The 18,931-nt window shown below is 43.1% G+C and overlaps 1 protein-coding gene across 5 annotated transcripts in view; it reads left to right on the top strand.

Moving 5' to 3' along the window:
- Window positions 1–4: 4 nt before the first annotated feature.
- The window catches only part of GMPR (guanosine monophosphate reductase), a 149,762-nt gene continuing 130,835 nt past the window's right edge, over window positions 5–18,931 (top strand). For 3 of the 5 annotated variants that reach the window (XM_060163648.1, XM_060163645.1, XM_060163644.1), the window contains exons 1-3: window positions 5–278; window positions 1,848–2,008; window positions 5,079–5,217. The gene's annotated coding sequence lies outside the window, so the exon portion shown is untranslated. The remainder of the gene's footprint in view (window positions 279–1,847; window positions 2,009–5,078; window positions 5,218–18,931) is intronic. The other 2 variants (XM_060163647.1, XM_060163646.1) reach the window with 2 other exon arrangements.

The following is an 18,931-nucleotide window of genomic DNA, read 5'->3' as shown; positions in this document are numbered from 1 at the left end:
GGTATAAACTATAAACATGATAGATTGTGGAGAGAATAAATACTCCAACGCCCATCTGCCATGCAACGTTTAGGGGGAAAAAAAAAAAGGAAGACTAGAAACAGTATGACTACTCCTTACCACCAAAATGTACCATGCGTAGAATCAGCACCTCCGGGTTGGTGACCAGGAAGAGCTCTGGGACCCAGACACGTTCCTTGGACTTTTCTTCTTTTTATGATCAAGTAAAGAAATCAGGAAGATCTTTGACGTCAGTTAAGTGGCAGCATAGCCCAAAAGTGAGTACCTTTTAGAAAATGATGTTTAAGTCTCCTTAACGTATCCCAAGGTAAGTTTCCTACTTGCAGCCAATTTTGTAAGGATTCATTTTAAGGATTTACTTGGTTCTTTTTGTATGGGTCACAGAGCTCTGGACATTTTTAATAGGAAAATTTTTCTTAAAGAGATAGTTGTCATTTTAATGTCATTTCTGTTTTTCTAACTTGTTCAAGAAAGATTGGGAGGCAAACATATTTAAAAATCGATTCGGGGACGTTTTTTTTTGTTTGTTTCGTTTTTTTTTTTTGCCGTACACAGGCCTCTCGCTGCTGCGGCCCCTCCCGTTGCGGAGCACAGGCTCTGGACGCACAGGCCCAGCGGCCACGGCCCACGGGCCCAGCAGCCCCGCAGCATGCGGGATCCTCCCGGATCGGCGCACAAACCCGCGTCCCCTGCATCAACAGGCAGACCCTCAACCACTGCACCACCAGGGAAGCCCGATTCGGGGACATTTTTAAAGTGGACACAAAGTTGTCAGATTTAAACCAGTCTAACCAGTGGAAAATAGATCCCTCCACGTGGATGGTGTCCTATTCTTTCCCCCTCTCCTTACCCTGGCCCCAAGCCTTTCAATTATAAAATGCTACCAGTCTGGTTAGACGATTTCTGTGGAGTAGTCAGCACTCCTTGGGCCTCTTGAGTTGGTGGAATATTTTAAGATTGAAAAGGGAGCGCATGTTCCTTGGAAGGAAGAGCATTGCTCGCTGAGATGAAGCTTCGCCATGTACAAAGCAGGGGTCGTTCGTGAGTTCTCCGACGCACCCTGCTCCAGCTTCAGCCAGTGGGGTTGCTTTTGCTTGAGCCATCAAGCGTTTTACAGCCTTATAGTAGGTATCCTAGATATCGTAAGCTTTTTTTTGGTAGTAAATGCTTAAGTATTAACTTTTTGTTGTCCCTCTATATGTTTTAGAGGGGTTTCGGGGGTTTTTTGTTTCTATATTCTTAATCATGTTTTCCACTCCCACTTGGGCATTTTGGAACCTGGTCAGCTTGTTGGTTTTCTAGGGTGTCTGGAACCTGGATGACCTTATTGGGTGCAATACTAGCTAAGTTAAAGCTAGAAACCTACACTGTCACTTTACTGAGATTTCTGAGTATACTTTTCATATTGCCTTAATGTAGCAGTAATGTGTTTATGCATTTGTTTCTTTGCACAGACATTTTGTCAGATATTAAAACTCTACTTTTTTATGGCACATATTAGCATATAAGCCTTTATTCCAAGAGGTATTTATTTTTTCACTTGTAAAAAAATAATGTTTCACATATAAAGAACTCTGTTATATCTTAAAGGATTTCTGTCTTTTATATTCAGGATAATAAAGATGTTAAAGCAAACACGGGTGTTTGTATCTTCACAGTTATTGTCATTTAAGCCAGATTTTATTCATTTAATAGAGCATGGATAACGTCATGGTTGGTATCTAATGTGGTCCTTTGTGGAAAGTTTGAAAATGTTTAAGGTATTGGCTCTAATCAAGGAGACTCTTTACCCAGTTACTCATTCAGCTATGTTTTCTGGTTTATAGGATTGGAATGTAGGTGAAAATAGGGTAATATACACAAGCAGACGAAAAGTAACAATTGGGAAAAGGACTGTAAAGTATTGGAGAAGGAAGGGAATGGCGAAGTTGGAAGTTAAAACTCTAAACCCAGATGATGCCGCTAGTGCGTTGCGTGGTCAGGACAGGTGAGTGCCGGGCTGGGTCCCAGCAGAGATGGCCTCAGCCCACAGACTCTAGGGCTGCATTCTATAGGGCGGCTAGCCTGCTGCTGCTGGGACCTCGCTGCCCTGAGTGTGCTCACTTGTGTTGCTCAGGAAATACTTTGTGGAGTAGAGAACAGTGCACATAATATATGTAACTCAGAACTATCTGTCACAGTCAAGTAATTTCAGCTGCTACAGAGGTTCAGTTCAGTACAAGTGCAATGATTTCAAGCAAACAACTTTTTAAAAATCGAGAAAAACAAGATTTGTTTTCCACTATTCCTATTCCTAAGTCAACCTCCCATCAATTTCTAGGAACTAACTTATTTATTCAATCACATTTATTGAGCACCTGCTAAGTTATTATTGAGCACTGGAAATTTAATAATGATCAGGACACGAATGATACAGGATGCCCATGTCATGTACTTAAACCTGTAATTTACACTATTTTCTCTATATATAGAAATTAAGTAATATTCAAAATGATAGAATATTAACACTGGAGGGGATCTTAAATGTGGTAGTCTCAAAATGCTGGCCAGAGTAATGGATGGATGGATGACAGGCCAACAAATGGATAAGATATCGTTCACCCCACTACACCATGGACTCCTCAAGCTCAGTGACTAACATGAAAACTACTGTATTACAAGGTGACTTAGGAGAGCTAAAAGAAAAGTGCTGTGTAGGCACAGGAGGTGATGGTTAATTCTCCTTAAGAGCCAAGGGTAAGGGTGCTTCACAAAGACCCTTTGAGCTGAGGCTTAACATTCTAGTTGAATTTTACCAGGTGGAAAAGAAAGTATATGGTGCATACAGGGTTAGAACGCAGTTTGGGAGGCTGACCCCTCCCCCTGTGGTCAATGAAGTGGTAAGAAATGAAGTTCTGAAGGGAACGTGGTTAGAGTTACCGTGGTGAGCGACCTTGAATTCCAAGCTTCACTTGGACTTGGTTCTCCACTGCCTTCAGAACCAGGAACTTTGGGGATGGGAGAGTGGCAATCAGATCTGGTTTCTTGCACAGGGAACACAGAGAACCACAGAGGAAAGCATACACAAGAGCAGGAAGAGAACAGAGGCAAGAACTCAGTTTTGATCATCTTTCAACATGAAAATGAAACAGATCAAGAGCCTTTGGAAGTATGAGCAGTATTTAGTGAGACAGAGGAGTCATACACCAATTTTGCTTATATCTTGGAACAAATAGTCGTTAACAGAGGGACAAACAGGGGAGCAAGCCATGGGGGTAGGAAGGGAATCGAATCTGGTTTTGAACATGATGCATTTGAGATGCTTGATGACTGGCAAATCTGGGGTCTGTTGAAAACTTGGGCTGGAACTTACAGAGGGTGGAAAAGGTAAAGAGAAGCATTTAGTGGCCATTACATTTAATTGATATTTGAAGACATGACAATGTAAGAAGTCATCATAGGGAGAGCATTAAGGGGGGAAATGAATAAAGCTGAAGATGGAACCCTGAAATGACCTAGACCTAAGGTGGACGATGAGAATAGGAAGGAGTCTGAGAAAGACAAAGGGACGAGGAAAAATCAAGGGACTGAAAGCCAAGCCCGGAGACAACTTCAAACGGGCGCGCCCACTCAGTCCAAACAGGCAGGCCAGCAGAATCAAGGAGCTGGAGGGCCAGAAAAGGCCATACAAATGTGGCGATATCAGGTGGTCCCAAGTTCCAAGAAAGAGTGGGTGTATTTTGAGATTGCGGGCATACTCCAAGGTTGCCAGATTGTAGTGAGCTGTGTATGAAAGTGAGACAGGGACATGAACGTGATAAAGGGGGGCCGACAGGCATTGGTGACAAGGTGGAGTAAGTCAAGATGGTACCGTAGGAGGAGGCGGGCTCAAGAGAAGCGTTTGCGTTTTGCATTTTAAATGGGAGGACTCGGTAGGCATAGAGGAGGGGGCCGTGGAGGGGGTGAGTCAAAAGGTACAGCAGAGAGGAATCAGCGTTGGCACTCTGGAGAAACAGAAGCCTCAAGAGGCTGTTCTGCCAAAAGTCACGATCCATGAGATGTGAACAAAAGCATTCTTTCATCCTTTTATTAAGGGTTACAAAAATGAGTGGTGAAGCTAGAGACATTTCCCCCACCCTGTATGTCTACATTGATCCTGTTGCAGATGTCGAGCTCAAATGCAATGTGGGTACATTCTGGGGTTGTCCCCTTAACCCTGCCATTGAACACTGAGGATCAGAATCCCCACGGGTGACTACTCTTGGGCAAAGCATGAACTCTTCCAAGAAAAATGTGAGAAAGAAATGCCCTATAGCCCAGAAGTTTGAGCAAATTTCCAAACACAGGCCTTGGGAGAGTGCATGTATGAGTCACCGCAAGTAAGCCTGAAGCAGGATGGTGCAACGGATGCTTTGGCTCTGAGAGAGCTCAGAATAAACCAGGAAGCCAATGTTTTTAAGATAGTTTTACCAAGCAGTGGAAAACGAAGCCTACGTGGAGTCTGAGCACAGTCAGAATTTAAGACCAGATGCAGCTATTTTTGCCTTTCTCGTTGCTTATCATATTTACTGCCTTCTCACAGAAATCCTATAACATTGCAAATTACTTTTATTCATATTTGCAGAATCTCCTTGAAATGAGTTTGTTTAAAAACTGCAAGATGTTAAAGAGTTAGCCCTATGCCTTTTAAAAACCAAACTATGTCAAGACCACACCAATTACACAGATTTAACACACCTGCCAGATGCTTATGGAAGAAAATACACTTCAAGCAAAAGCTAAACATCTGTTGTTCGTAAACTTGTGCTAATGCTAAGGGGAAGCAAAATCTCAAAAGCATAAGCAAGGCTTCTATCAAGGAGCGATTCCTCTGGTTGAGAAGAAAACTCCTATACACATGTGAAACAAAAAGATGATAGTTCTAAGACCAATAGTATTCCACCTACATGTATGTATATATGTATATATGCTTAAAACTTTTCATAAATGTTTAAAGAATGTGAAGAAGTCTCTGTGGATTGGGTGCATTTGGGGAAGGCTTTTTGAAGTAGATAAGTTGTTCTTTGCCTTGCATTCAGTACAGAATTTGGATTGGCGGGAAGGAAGACAAAGCAGAGGATGTGGAAGAGCCTGCAGGTGAGGGACAAAGGGTGATAAAATAGGAAGAAAGTAGAACCAAGTCATAAAGAGACTTCTGGAACAACGATCGTAAGTTTGGTGAGTGTGTGAAAGATACAGTAAGATCTTTCTTTATCTGGGGTTCATTCGGTTTGGTTTTGTTCTTTTGCGGTACGTGGGCCTCTCACTGCTGTGGCCTCTCCCGTTGCGGAGCACAGGCTCCAGATGCGCAGGCTCAGCGGCCATGGCTCACGGGCCCAGCCGCTCCGCGGCATGTGGGATCTTCCTGGATCGGGGCACGAACCCGTGTCCCCTGCATTGGCAGGCGGACTCTCAACCACTGCGCCACCAGGGAAGCCTGGTTCATTCGGTTTTTATTCATTAACTTGGACATTGATTTATTAACTCAGCAAATATATATTAAGCACCTGGTATACATCAGGCTCCCTGTTAGGGCTAGAGCTGTAGTTCTCATCCGGGCTGATTTTCTCCCCAGGAGGCACTGGGCCATGTCTGAAGATGGTTCTTTCTCATCACACCGAGGATGGTGTGCCACTGGCATTTAGTGGGTAGAGACCAGGGATGATACACAGGACAGCCCTCACACCAAGAAATTTTCTGGCCCCAAATGTCAATATTGCTGCTGTTGAGAAACACTGGACTGGAGGGTTCGGATATCCTAGGTGAAGTCCCTGCCCTTTCAGGATCACAGGGGGAACTGACACTGTAAACTAAGATTTCCGGTGCACTACGCTCCATAATGAAGCAGGTACCGGGAACTATGGAAGAGCAGAATAAGATGCCACTAACTTTGCTTAGGGTTGAAAAGATTTCTGGAAGAAAGTCACATTGCAGATGACTCTTAAAAGATGAGTTGAAACTTGCCCAGGTAGGAGATGTGGGCGGAAGGAGGGTGTTCAAACATGCAGCATATTTGGGACCAGTGGGTAGTTTGGCGTAACTGGAATATAGGCTCTGTGGTTGGAGGGGATGGTGCGAGATGCGGCTGGGAAGTTAGGTTGGGACTACATCCAGGAGCGTGCTGTGGGCCCTATTCATCTCTATCCCAGCCACACTCGAGAAGAAGGACAATGTCCACCAAGGCAACCTCAAAGTAGCTGGGTTCTGCTGTTCTGTTTATGGCACTCTTGTCTGTAGATTTCATTTCCTCATCTGGGCTCCGGTAAGCATGTGTCCTCTGAGTTTTGAGTAAAGGTAATAGCGAAATAAAACTCTTGCTGATAATTTGTCCTAAAGATAGAAGCTGTCAGATAATCTTTCAGAGTTTAAAAGCTCATGTCAATATTCCTTCAGATGAAAAGAACGGTAGGATAAAAATATAGCAGGGCTTATTAGTAACATCTCACCCATTTTTTCCCTAAATGGTTAGAACATACTGCCTTTCTCCGCTCTTTACATCACTGTTTCTGTTATTAAAGCTGTCTATTTTTCAGTTCTAAATCCTGGGAGGATTTTCCCCATGAATTTAACATGACTGAGGAAACTTGCTCCAGGGTAGAACTTTGCTGCAAATTATCTAACTGAGACTAGGCTGCTTAATAAAGAGACTAAAAATGAATCACAGGCTTTTTGTAGCTTCAAATGTGGAGTTGCCTTTCTCCTTCACCCCCAATTTCATGATTATTCATAACAGAAAGAGGCCAGCTTTATACAATGATTTCATGGAAGAAATGTCCTTTGTGTTCAAAACTGGAGGCTGCCGCTGATACGGGCCAGGAGAGTGAATGTGGAGAGAGTTAGGGGGTACTACCTAGTACTCTAGGTAGGGGAGCTACCATTTCTAAGCTTCTTCAAAGGCCACTCCTGCCCATGCCACACGATGCTTATCCCTGGGGGGCGTGCATGACACTCCTGGGGTCAGGCAGTGCCTTCTAAATGACACTCAGGTTATCTGTTCAAGCCCAAGTCTCTGCATGTGCATAACCACGACCGTACTGGGTTTTAGGTATTATGTAAGTTCTACCAAGAGCAAGTGTATACAAATAGCCCATTATACTGGAAAAGGAACCTTAAAGCAGAATTACAAATCTTTCTCAGTGCCCCCTCTTCTGCTTTCTGACTCTTTGCAGGGGAAAGTGTAAGGGGTACCCTACACTCTAGTCTGTGGGAGCCATGAACCCCGCCCTCATTTTTCAGTAATTGATTCTGGAAAGCTTTTCCTTCTTCATATCATCCTGATGTTTGAAAGTTCTTTTTCCTTTGGAGAAGCCAGCAAGCTTCCCCTCTCCCCTCTGATATTTAACCTAAATTTATGCACAGTACTACTTAATACTCTTTGGTAGGGTCCCTTAGCACGGATGTCAACAGAGGTCCAGCACCAGAGGCTAGACCGTTCTAACGGCTTTACGGGAATCAACTCGTTTCATCCTCACAATGTGTCCGTGAAGTAGGTACTCTTTTTGGCCTCATTTATAGATGAAAACCTGAGGCACAGAAAGATGAAGTGACTTCTAAAGGTCACGGAGCTAGCAAGACGGAGAGCCAGCAGTCAATTGTGATGTGATTCATAATAAAAATATATATTCGGTCTTTGTCACCATTTCTGGCACAGAGCTCCTAAAACCCTTGGCATTTCCTTAGTGATGAGAGCAATAAATGTGTCTTCGGTTATGTTAATGAGGTAACTTTTGGACCTCACCTTGCCAGGGTCCCCATCCATGAGATTAGAGGGTCAGATCTCTCAGTCCCATCCCCCAGCCTCTGGGAAGGGGAGAGAGTCTGGAGCTTGGATCAATCACCAATAGCCAGTGAATTAATCAATCATGCTAATGTAATGAAGCCTCCATAAAACCCAAAAGGAGAGGGTTCAGAGAGCTGCTCGTTGGTGAACATGTGGAGACTTGGGGCGCCTAGAGAGGGCATGGAAGCTCGGCACCCTTTCCCACACACCTTGCCCTAAGCATCTCTTCCCTCTAGCTGCTCCTGGGTTTTTTGTTTTTTATAATGAACTGGTGATCTAGTAAGTGAAATGTCTCTCAGAGTTCTATGAGCCGCTCTAGCAAATTAATCAAACCTGAGGAGGGGGCTGTGGGAGCCTCTGGTTTATAGCCAGTCAGAAGCGCAGGTAACAACCTGGGCTTTCGATTTACCTCAGAAGTTGGGGGAGAGCAGTCTTGCGGGACTGAACCCTTACCCCATGGAATCTGATGCTGTCTCCGTGTAGATGGTGTTAGAACTGAGTTGAATTCGCGACACCCTGCTGATATCTGAGAATTGCTTGGTGGGGTGTAGGAAGCCCCCATCCCTGACACCCACACTGGGATTAATTCACAGATGCAGGCCAGTGGGGTTCTGAAGCCCCATCCAACATGGCGGCAGAGTCACACAGGGCCTCAGATGGTCTCACCCAGAACGTCTGAAGGGACTTAATGGCAAAGAAATGGTTTTGCTTCTTTGTTTGTTTGTTTTAATGAGCATGGTAGCCCAAATGTTCTCCACCCCCTTGAGTCTGAGGGTCCAGCTGTTGATTGCAAGAATCCTTGCTATTCGTGGTTCTTATACTTCTGCTTTGAAACAGCCCAGCTCCACCGCATGCAGCAGTTTTTTAAATCATCATGTGTTTACTAGGGGGGAAAAAGAAAACCTTAAACAAACAAGGTATACAGGTAGATTAGGGGATGGGATTAGGAGTCTGGGATGTCCAGCGCTGTGTTTTTGACCAACTGAAAGGATTGTTGAAAACAACTGAAGGACTTACATCTTGGCTAGCTTGTGCATTTTCAAAGTATCATTGTTAATACCCATTTCTTTGCCAGCCCAGCTCAGCTGGCTTCATGTTACCACCAGTAATCCCTGAGGAGAGAACAAGAGCCTGGGCTGGTTAGGCCTTCGAGTTGGAGGGGAGAATGTGTGTGCACTGCATCCTCTTTCTGTAACCAGCACGGTGGACGCTCGGAGGGCAGCCCCTGTTCCAGGCCCACACCCACCAGGAAAAAGGCCAGCATGCTAGAGCCAACTCCACAAAGCGTTCTTGAGAAATGGATACTTCGCTCAAGACATTGAGGAAAGACAGGAAAGGACTCACATTATATATACACAGTGTGGCAAAAATGTCTAAAACCCCCCACGCAAGCATCTCTGTTCTTCCTTGCCAGACACCGTAAGCAGCAACAAAGAGAGGAAACAAGAAAATGAGCCTAATAAATATAAGGAAGGAAAATACGGAGGAAGAAAGAACAAAGGAATGGAAAATAGTTTTCTTTAAACTCAGGTGAACCAAATATCTTTGTTGGCTGAGTTAGCAAAGGAGAGTCAGTGGGGGGTGATAGTGACATAAACTCATGAAAGTATTTGTTCCTTCTCTTCTCTTAAGGGCTGTTTATTACTTATGAACCATGAGGGTAAAGTGCAATATCAGGAGAGTGAAGATGGTAGAATTCATTCCTTACTGTATGTCTCTGACCATCGACAGTCATCCCTCAGTAGCCATAGGATTTGGCTCCAGGACCCTTCACAGATTCCAGAATCTGCAGATGCTCACGTTCCTTGTATAAAATGATGTGGTATTTGCATATAACCTAGGCGTGTCCTCCCGTATACTTTAAATCATCTCTAGATTACTTGTAGTACCTAATACAATGTAGCTGCCATGTAAATAGTTGTCACCATGCAACAAATTTCAGTTTTGCTTTTTGGAGCTTTTTGGAGTTTTGTTTTTTCAAATGTTTTTGATTCATGGTTGAATATTAGAATATGGAACCCACAGATACAGAGAGCTGACTGTATATGCAGTTTGTCAAGAGACGATGCAAGCCACATCTGTTAATGGAAGCCTTCACTGAGGCTTGGTGCAAGAAATCATTGGGTTATCAGTAGATCTCAGCTTTTCAGCTCACAAGTTGCTCAACTATACTGTAAGAGGAAGAAAGTGAATGTCAGGGCCTCAGTTTACTGCCCTTGAACTTGAATATCAGTGGCTTAGAAATGAAGGAAAGATCATATTTGAATGTAAATGTCTAGCTTGCTATCCTGAATCATCTGAGTCATAAGATAATGCCCCTGTTTAAGGAAAACCAAAGACGGCTTATCTCAATGCTACTAGGTGTCAGCCACCAGGGCCAGCACCGCCCCAGGTACCTCTTGACAAGGCATCCAGCTGACATATTACTGTTTGACACATTGCTGCCTATAAACACATCTGCTCAGGGCACTTGCCACTGCTAGCAGAGCTCAACCCATGCTCCTTGAAAGTCAAAATCCTTCATCACTTAGCCTCTACATACCTTCTTAGACTGGGTTTTTGTTCCACCTGTTATCCCACCAGTGCTGAGACTGGAGTAAACTATTCAGCTCTTCTGAATGTGGTTTGCATCCCCTCTCTTCGCACTCCTGGACCTTTGCTGAAATGTTTCCTAATGCCTGGAGAGCTTTTTTTTCTTGCCTCTTTGCATCGTGGCTGTATTCACCTGACCTAAACTTTCTTCAGGCTCCAGCTTAAATCTCCCCACTTGCACAGATTCTTCCACGAATCTTCCCTTCTCTGTCAAAATGAATTTCTTCTTCCATTATAACTGAGAGCACTGTGCACCAACACACAGCATCAGAGGGTTTTCGTTTGCATTTTAATGCATATGCCTGGATTACAGTAGTTACTCCTTTGTACTTACCGTTATCTAGCATACTATATATTTACTTATTTATTTCTTTATTGTCTGTCTGCATAAAGCACAGGGACTTTGTCTGCTTTGTTTATTGCTGTATCCCCATTGTCTGAACAGTGCTTAACGGATAGTAGGTACTCAATAAACATTTTTAAAATTAAAAAGTGAGTGACTCATGGGAGCCTAGAAATCCCAGATTGCCCTCATCTTTCCATCGCCTCAGAGTGGCTGGCAAAGTGCTTTGCACATGATTCTCGAATCCAGCTGGATTCAAGAGCCAGCCACCGGGATCTGGCTATGTATATCTCCTCTGCTTTGAAGAGGAGATGCGGATTTAACTGCGATTGTACGGCTGTAGTGCTGTGAGGCAGGCAGACATGATGGAGGATGAGACTCTTACAGGAAAATTCTAGGTTAATGGGCAACCCTAATTGCTAAATCTAATTAGGAAGAGGAAATCAGTTAAATTAAGAATCCTTCGTGTAAGAGAACCCAGTAAGAAGCCGTTGGGCAAAATTTTTCATTTCTCATTCACTTCAATCAGCTTCCTTAGAGAAGGCAGCAAGACAGCAGGACTTCAGCAAGAGTATTTTATTGGCCCCAAAGCTAAGCTCTCATGACTACAGAAACCAAGAGGAAAGGACAACCTGGTCTTTGGCTACTAGATTCTTCTTTGGCATGTGCTCGGGAGGAAGCTGCCATGTCGTCTCTCCTAAGATTGAAAGGATTATCACTGTGAAAGCTCAGGCTCTCATGCTTGAGTCTTTGCCAGCATGCTTCCAATTTGGAGAGCTAATCCCCCTAATTGGGTACAATCAGACCCATCTCCACTGAAGCCAGCAACACAGAAGCCCCATGCAATTCACCTCTATTGCTGAAAAAGTTACTTGTCTTCAGTTATTTGGTCTGAAAAGATAAATCCTTTTTCCCGTTAATACTTGCAAGTTTAAAGTGTTTCCATCCTCATCTTCTGCAACACCTTAAGAATCACAGGGTCCATTCCTTTTTTCTGAGAAATCCAACAAAATATATTAAAAATGAAGAGATACAATAATATGAATATAAGAATTACCAACATCAATTCCAACAGAATTATTTTATGTAAATACATGTAGTCAGAGCTCATATTCAGAAGCAGAGTGGTAACCTTAGTATCAGCTCCATCAAGATTCTAGCTAAGCTCTGTCACGAACAGTGTGAATTAGGGCAAGCAATAACTCTGATTTCCTCATCTATAAAGTAGGGATAAAAATAATACCTATTCACAGTTATTTTGCAAAGATTAAATGAGATAACGCTCATATAGCACTTAGCACTGCACCTGGAATATAGGAACCACTCCATAAGTGATGAGTGAATAAATGAATAAACTGCCAGGTATCCTTCAAACCACTGATCCAGACCTGCTACATTTCTGAGACAACAGGACTTATTCTCATGCCCCAAACAAGTGGGTCCCAAGGCTGCTGTTTACAGCTGTTCTGGTTGTAACCTAAGGGGCACCATTCACAGTTCGTACCCCAAGGATTTGTATATTAACTATTACAATTTTACTGCATATTACAATCCTTTTCTAATAGATGGAAAAGTATCAAGAGGAAGGGGAGACTTTTTCTACTTTGCACAAAGGCACTGTACGGGCAAGTCCTGGCCCTGGGCAGTAAAGACAAGCATTGGCGCCAGCTTCCTGCATGAAAGCAAGCTGGGTTAGATGACTGGTTTTAGCCACAGTTGAGCTCATTCACGGGACTCTAAACACTATAAGTATTGTTGAATAGGGCTGAAAAGCTGCTCTCACTGGACAGTCATTTGGTTTGTAAATGTTAGCTACTGTGTTTGCTGTCCTTACTATAATCATTATTTCATTTTACCGTATTATTTATTATGTTCGAATTCATCACAGAGGCCATGCTTGTCTCTGTGACGAGACAATAGTTTGTCAGCATCATCTACCTGCCATAATGAAGATCAAAAGGCAAACCAAGTTAGCATAATGCCATCCTGAAGCCAGCCATTCCCTCCCTGGAATTAGGCCCTCTGCAGACCCAGCCTCCCTCTTTGGACTGAAAACAGGTCCTGAATCTGCACAGAGGACCTGAACTACCCCAGCTGGCTAACTGGGGGATGACAGAAGGATGGGCAAAATAAAACAAGGTTTGTGAGTTCTGGGAAGCAAAGTTAACCATCATGGCAACCACAGGGCAGCAATCAGAGATGGCCTTTTGAGTGGCTACCTGAACAAGGTGTCCTAGGAACCAGAAACAGTCACAAGGACAGGCTGTAGCTCCAGCATAGGAGTCTCTCCCTTCTTCAAGCCCCTATAACACACTATTTGTCCCTCCCTATGTCAGACTTATACATTGCGTGGTCATCTTCCTGGAAGTGTGTTCATAAAGGGCAAAGGATACAAGAACCATGACTCCTCTCTTTCTTTCTTTCTTGTTTATACTGCAATAGCAAGTCCATGCTGGTTGATCCACCACTTTCGCAATACACTTCTCTCTATCTTACTTATCGTGGTGGTGGTTACACAACTATATCATTTCTGAAAACCCACAGAACTGTACACAACAAAAGAGTGACTGTTATTGTGTGTGAGAGGTGATGGCAGACACCATTGTTGCCTACCCAGTAGCCTTTCTCCCATACCCTGCCTGCCAATTCCTCTTGTCATTGGTTGGTTTAAGAATGACCTTTGAAAATGAAAACGCAATGTCAGAGATATTTGTATCTCCACATCCATTGCAGCGTTATTTACGATCGCTAAGACATGGAAACAACCTAAGTGTCCATCAGCAGATGAATGGATAAAGAAGATGTGAGATATATATGATAGAAGAGTGTTAAGCCATAAAAAAGAAACAAATCCTGCTATTTGTGACAATGTGGATGGACCTTGAGGGCAATATGCGAAGTGAAATAAACCAGATAGAGAAAGAAAAATACTGCGACATTTGGCATAATTCTTACCAGTCAAAGATGTGAAGGTGTGGAAGCTTCTGCTTGTGTTCTTTCTTGAAAAAGCGGTTTTAGGGGGGCTCATGTGCCCTCTTCTTTTGTGGCTTTCGGTATTGTGTGAGGATGTGATGCCTGGAGCTGCTACTGCAATCTTGTGAAGATGAGGAGAGCTAGCACACATGCAGAGTATGGCAGATCAGGCAGGTCATCCTGACAACACTGAGCAGCTGAATTCACTGACCCTGGAGACCGGCCCACCCTAGCCCACTCCTACTACCTCCTGACTTAACCGCCTGGGGATGTAATACATTTTTTCTTATTATTAAAGCTGCTTTATTTGGTTTTCCTATTACCTACAGCCAGAAACATTGTGATTAACACACTGGTGCCATGCTGTTAGAAATGGGTCAGGAGTCCTGCTGTAGAGTTGTATCCAAGAACAAACACACAGCAGATGTCTGTTATGCCATTGCCAAGATACACTTTGTTTTGTTGCAGCATTGTCTCTTGATTACCAGTTGGCTTTTGCTACCTGTGGAGCCACTTGAACCTAATTCAACCAATAACAAACTCTAGAAACTTAAGGCAACAGCACCTTTAAGGCTGTCGAAATTTGTCTTGGTTTCCATGATGATCCATTTCCTTTTCCTCCTCTCTTTCTGGGTCCTTTCCTGCTGGATGAATACTCCATTTTCAGCCCCTCACATGTATAGTCTCTTACTGAGTCTGCTCTCAGTGGGGCTTTCCGATGACTTCTTTGTTGTCTTCATCTGTCTAAAGCTTCATCTTTCTTTAGCATTTATTTTCATCTGAAAACTCTATAGGGACTTCCCTTGCGGCACAGTGGTTAAGAATCTGCCTGCCCATGCAGGAGACACGGGTTCAAGCCCTGGTCCGGGAAGATCCCACATGCCGCGGAGTGACTAAGCCTGTGTGCCACAACTACTGAGCCTGCACTCTAGAGCCCACAAGCCACAACTACTGAGCCCACGTGCCACAACTACTGAAGCCCGCACGCCTACAGCCCATGCTCCGCAACAAGAGAAGCCACTGCAATGAGAAGCCCGCGCACCGCAACGAAGAGTAGCCCCCGCTCGCCGCAGCTAGAGAAAAGCCCGCACGCAGCAATGAAGATCCAGCACAGCCAAAAATAAATAAATTTAAAAAAATTTTTTAAAAACTCTATATTCTTCCTTTCCTTCTTTTCTTGACTTTGCATAAAATCAAGGTGGTCCAGTGAAAGTTATGTTTAAGAATTAATGTGAAGAAAGGAATCTTTAAATCCTTTATGCATTTTTAAAAACCGCTTTATTCCTCACCTTATTGTTTTATTTTTGTTTTTCATATTTTTCCCTGGTTGAAAATGTTTGTCATCCAGGTCATTGGAAGCCTCTTTAGTCCTATGGAACTCTTTCAGATTCGACATCTTTGTCCTTTGTTAACTCAGATTTGATGATCTCCTTATTAATCCAACAGAAAGGGCCCCTCCCCTATCCTTTCTGCTCCACAGCTGCAAGAAAAAAAATTATTTGCCACCGGCATCTTGCAGGCAGTGTGCCAAGCAAGCAATACATCAGGCAGCCAACATTTTTCATCAGAACTCAACCTATTTCATGTATCTTTCCCTAAAACGCCTAACGCAGTCATTTGTTGAGTAGATGCTCAATAACTTAAATTTTTTTGAATAAACTTAAATTGAATGTTTATAGTCAGTACTAGATGACAAGCAACACACAAATTTTGGCTCCTTTGGAACCCATGGAAAAGGACCTCAACACTGGCAGCATCTTGAGATCCCAATACAATTCAAGCAACTCAGGACCATCAAGAGCTGAATATTTGTGCTGTGAGTTATCTAGTTCTAGTCCTTTGCTTCACCTTCTGCTTGCTGACACCTCTTGTTCTAATATCTAAAATATCATTATAAAATATCTAGTATGTATAAATTAGTTAATTGGTTAAATGCCAGGAGTTTGACCGTAAGAGGAAAGGTTTGGGAATGTTAGGAGAATTGCAGTATCCAGAATCTTAGCCTTCATGAGGAAGGAGGCAGGATGGAATTTGTATGAAGATTCTCAAAATGTCCACTCAGTTTATTATTATTATTTTTAGATGTTGGGGGTAGGAATTTATTAATTTATTTATTTTTGCTGTGTTGGGTCTTCGTTTCTGTGCAAGGGCTTTCTCTAGTTGTGGCAAGCGGGGGCCACTCTTCATCGTGGTGCGCGGGCCTCTCACTATTGCGGCCTCTCTTGTTGCAGAGCGCAGGCTCCAGACGCGCAGGCTCAGTAGTTGTGGCTCACGGGCCTAGTTGCTCCGCGGCATGTGGGATCCTCCCAGACCAGGGCTCGAACCCGTGTCCCCTGCATGAGCAGGCAGATTCTCCACCACTGCGCCACCAGGGAAGCCCCAGTTTATTATTATTTTTGATTGCAGTATGATATCATACAGGCTTTCATATCTTATTTTTGCTCCTTCTATCACAAGTCCTCAGTTCTCACCTCTGGTGGCAGCCAGATTTCATTTCATTTATTCATTCATTCACTTCAACAGTTACTTATTGTGCATCACCTGGGGGCCCAAGCACACTTCTGGGTGCTGAGTATGTATAACAGGGAGCAAAACAGACAGAACTCCTGCCCTCCTGGAGCTTACATTCTAGTGTGAGAGACCCTGGAATGTAATAAATCCATAAACTCAGGAAGAGCTTAGTTCTTTTTAGATAAATAAAGCTGAGTAAGGAACTGTTGAGGGATGGCCTCTCTGAAGAGGTGCTGTTTGCAATAAGGCCTGATTTTAAGAGACTTCTTATTTTTGAACATTCTTTACCCATTTCCTTCTTTAGTCTCTGTTAGAGGTATCTTTCAGCAAGGAATAGAAAGACTGAAGTCTAGTGATGTGACGTTGGGAAAGTCCCTTTACTTCCCTGGTCCCCACTTTCCATGATAGCAAAATGAGGTGGCTGGATCACCCAGAGGCTCTTTGCAGTTCTGAAATAATAACAATTTTGTGTTAATAACACTTTATTCCTACAGAACACACACAAGAAATCCCTCTACTCACTATTTGACTTTTCTAACAGTTAACATCTTTTTTTTTCAATATCAGGAATCTAAGTGGTCAATACTCTTTTAATGTTTGTCTGTGGGATCACTTTGTTTTGTAAATTGTGTAAAGAGAAGTTGGTACAATCCTAGCATTTTCATGAAATAGGAAACATGATTCAGACATGTTGGTAAGATATACAATACTGGGGACACATCTTCCGTTGGGGTTTAGATTGTCAACAAATTAAACCAGAGAGATGTCTAAAGGGGTTCTGATCTTGTCTATTTCTGCTTGCTCTCCTTTTTTTTAAGGGATGAAAAGTTCAGAAAACTCAGGTGAGAAATAAGTAAAGAAATAAATATTGAAATCTCTTAAGGCAGCTGTATCTGACCAGGAAAAACAACCACTAAAATGTTTGTCAGCGCAAGGGGGAAGGAGGTAACAGTGTTGATATTTACAGACCTCTGGTGCTCATTTTACCTCAGGGAACTTTATGGACATAAGATGCCAGCCCTCTCAACAGTCAGGGCTGCCTGGTTAAAAGTCAGGTCTCATTATCTCCTGGTTAACAATTCACATTTTGAAATGGAAGACCTAGACTCAAATGTAATCCTGTCTTCAGGCTTGAAGAGAAGTAAAGCGCTATTTTAATCTAATACATAAGTAAAAGCAGGAAAATCCTCTCCGGACAGTAGAAGATGTTCATGGTTCTATTGTACTTCCTGACTGTAAATGCGTGAAAGAAAATTTCAGGAGAAAATATTCCCCAAAGTAACCTTTTTAAATGTTAAACCACTGCATTTTAGAAACCGAGATAAAGAGCTTTGTACTCCCAGCTATTTCTCTGTTCCTTTTCCCTTAACTAAACGTCCTGTGTAATAGTTTCTCTGGTGTGCTTTGTTTTGAAGAGATGTTTCATGTTGCTGCCGTGCCTTGTGTCAGGAATCAGAGGCGCACGGAGTCAAACTTGGCCTTTGGAAAACAACCCGGATAATGACTGCCTGTAGTTATATAAATGTTTAAATAACAACGGGTTTTTAATTTAATTTAATGTACGTAAAACTGAGCACATCCTTACCCAATGCCTCTCCTTGTAAGTGGCTACTGTGTCCTGTGGGTAACCTTAGGATAGAACCTGGTAGCACAATCAGAAACATAGTAGATGCTTTAAAAATATTTAAAAGATGCATGAATGAATGAATGAGTGAATGCTTAATAAATGTGCTTGGTCTGATCCTAAAACAACTTTTTCTTCCCTTTAGAAATTTGGCCTTTTAGTTGTCACTTTTTAACATGTTAATTTCAAAAGTGTATGAACATTGAAGAGTAATTAACAACAGAGAGTAATTGACAATATGCCTTGTTTAACACTGTCCCTCCTTCCCAAATAAATTCATGCGTTATGACCCTCCAGAGATGGATAGAACAAAACCAGCTGAGATGGGAATATCTGATGGCTTTTTTTCCCCCCACAAACTGTCTTGTATTCAGAGCAAAGCCACAGTTTCAACGGCCTCAGGGGTCCGCACTCCAGGCTCGCTGCAGAATCTTCCCTTACTGACCCTAGACTTGTTTAGCAGAGCCTAAGGTCACCAACCTTTGGGGTAAATTACCCTCCTCCCCACCCCTCAACATTCCCAAAGGTTCATCTCCAATTCTGTTTGTCAAAACGGGAAGTGTGCTTGGTCTCACCACTTGAAGCCAAAAGTTTTAACTATATCCTTTGCTGTTCCTCCAGAAAGACACTCTTCTGAAGTTTCCCAGATCTTACTTTGAAGTGCTCTCTGGAGTTAGCCAAACAAATAGGAAGAGTCTGAGTAAACTATGCAAGAACATCAGCCAGTGGATAATTGGATGAACCTAGCAATGCTGGAACTTGCCTGACCCAGGAGAGAGGGCAGCGCTGAGAGTGCAGTTTTCAGGTCAAAGCCCCGGGGTGCTGACCACCACGGTGGGGAGGTGTGTGTAAAGGAGGGTGCCTTAGGCACCCACTCAGGCAATAGAGGGAAATGCTTAACCCCTGAGGTATCTCTTCCTTGTGTTTATTTATTCATCGACAACTTGGAGGACCCTTTAGCATTCCTAGAGAAAGCTCCAGAGTATGAGAAAGTATGCAGTGGAATGGGGGTGTGGGAGTGCCCCCTTCTCCCCAGACACCCTGTCCTTTTCTCTCCACTTCTCACGGA

This window comes from Lagenorhynchus albirostris, chromosome 10 (assembly GCF_949774975.1).
Source record: "Lagenorhynchus albirostris chromosome 10, mLagAlb1.1, whole genome shotgun sequence".
NCBI lineage: Eukaryota > Metazoa > Chordata > Mammalia > Artiodactyla > Delphinidae > Lagenorhynchus > Lagenorhynchus albirostris.
Note: the sequence above shows the minus strand (reverse complement) of the source record. Positions and strands in the feature narration are given on the sequence as shown.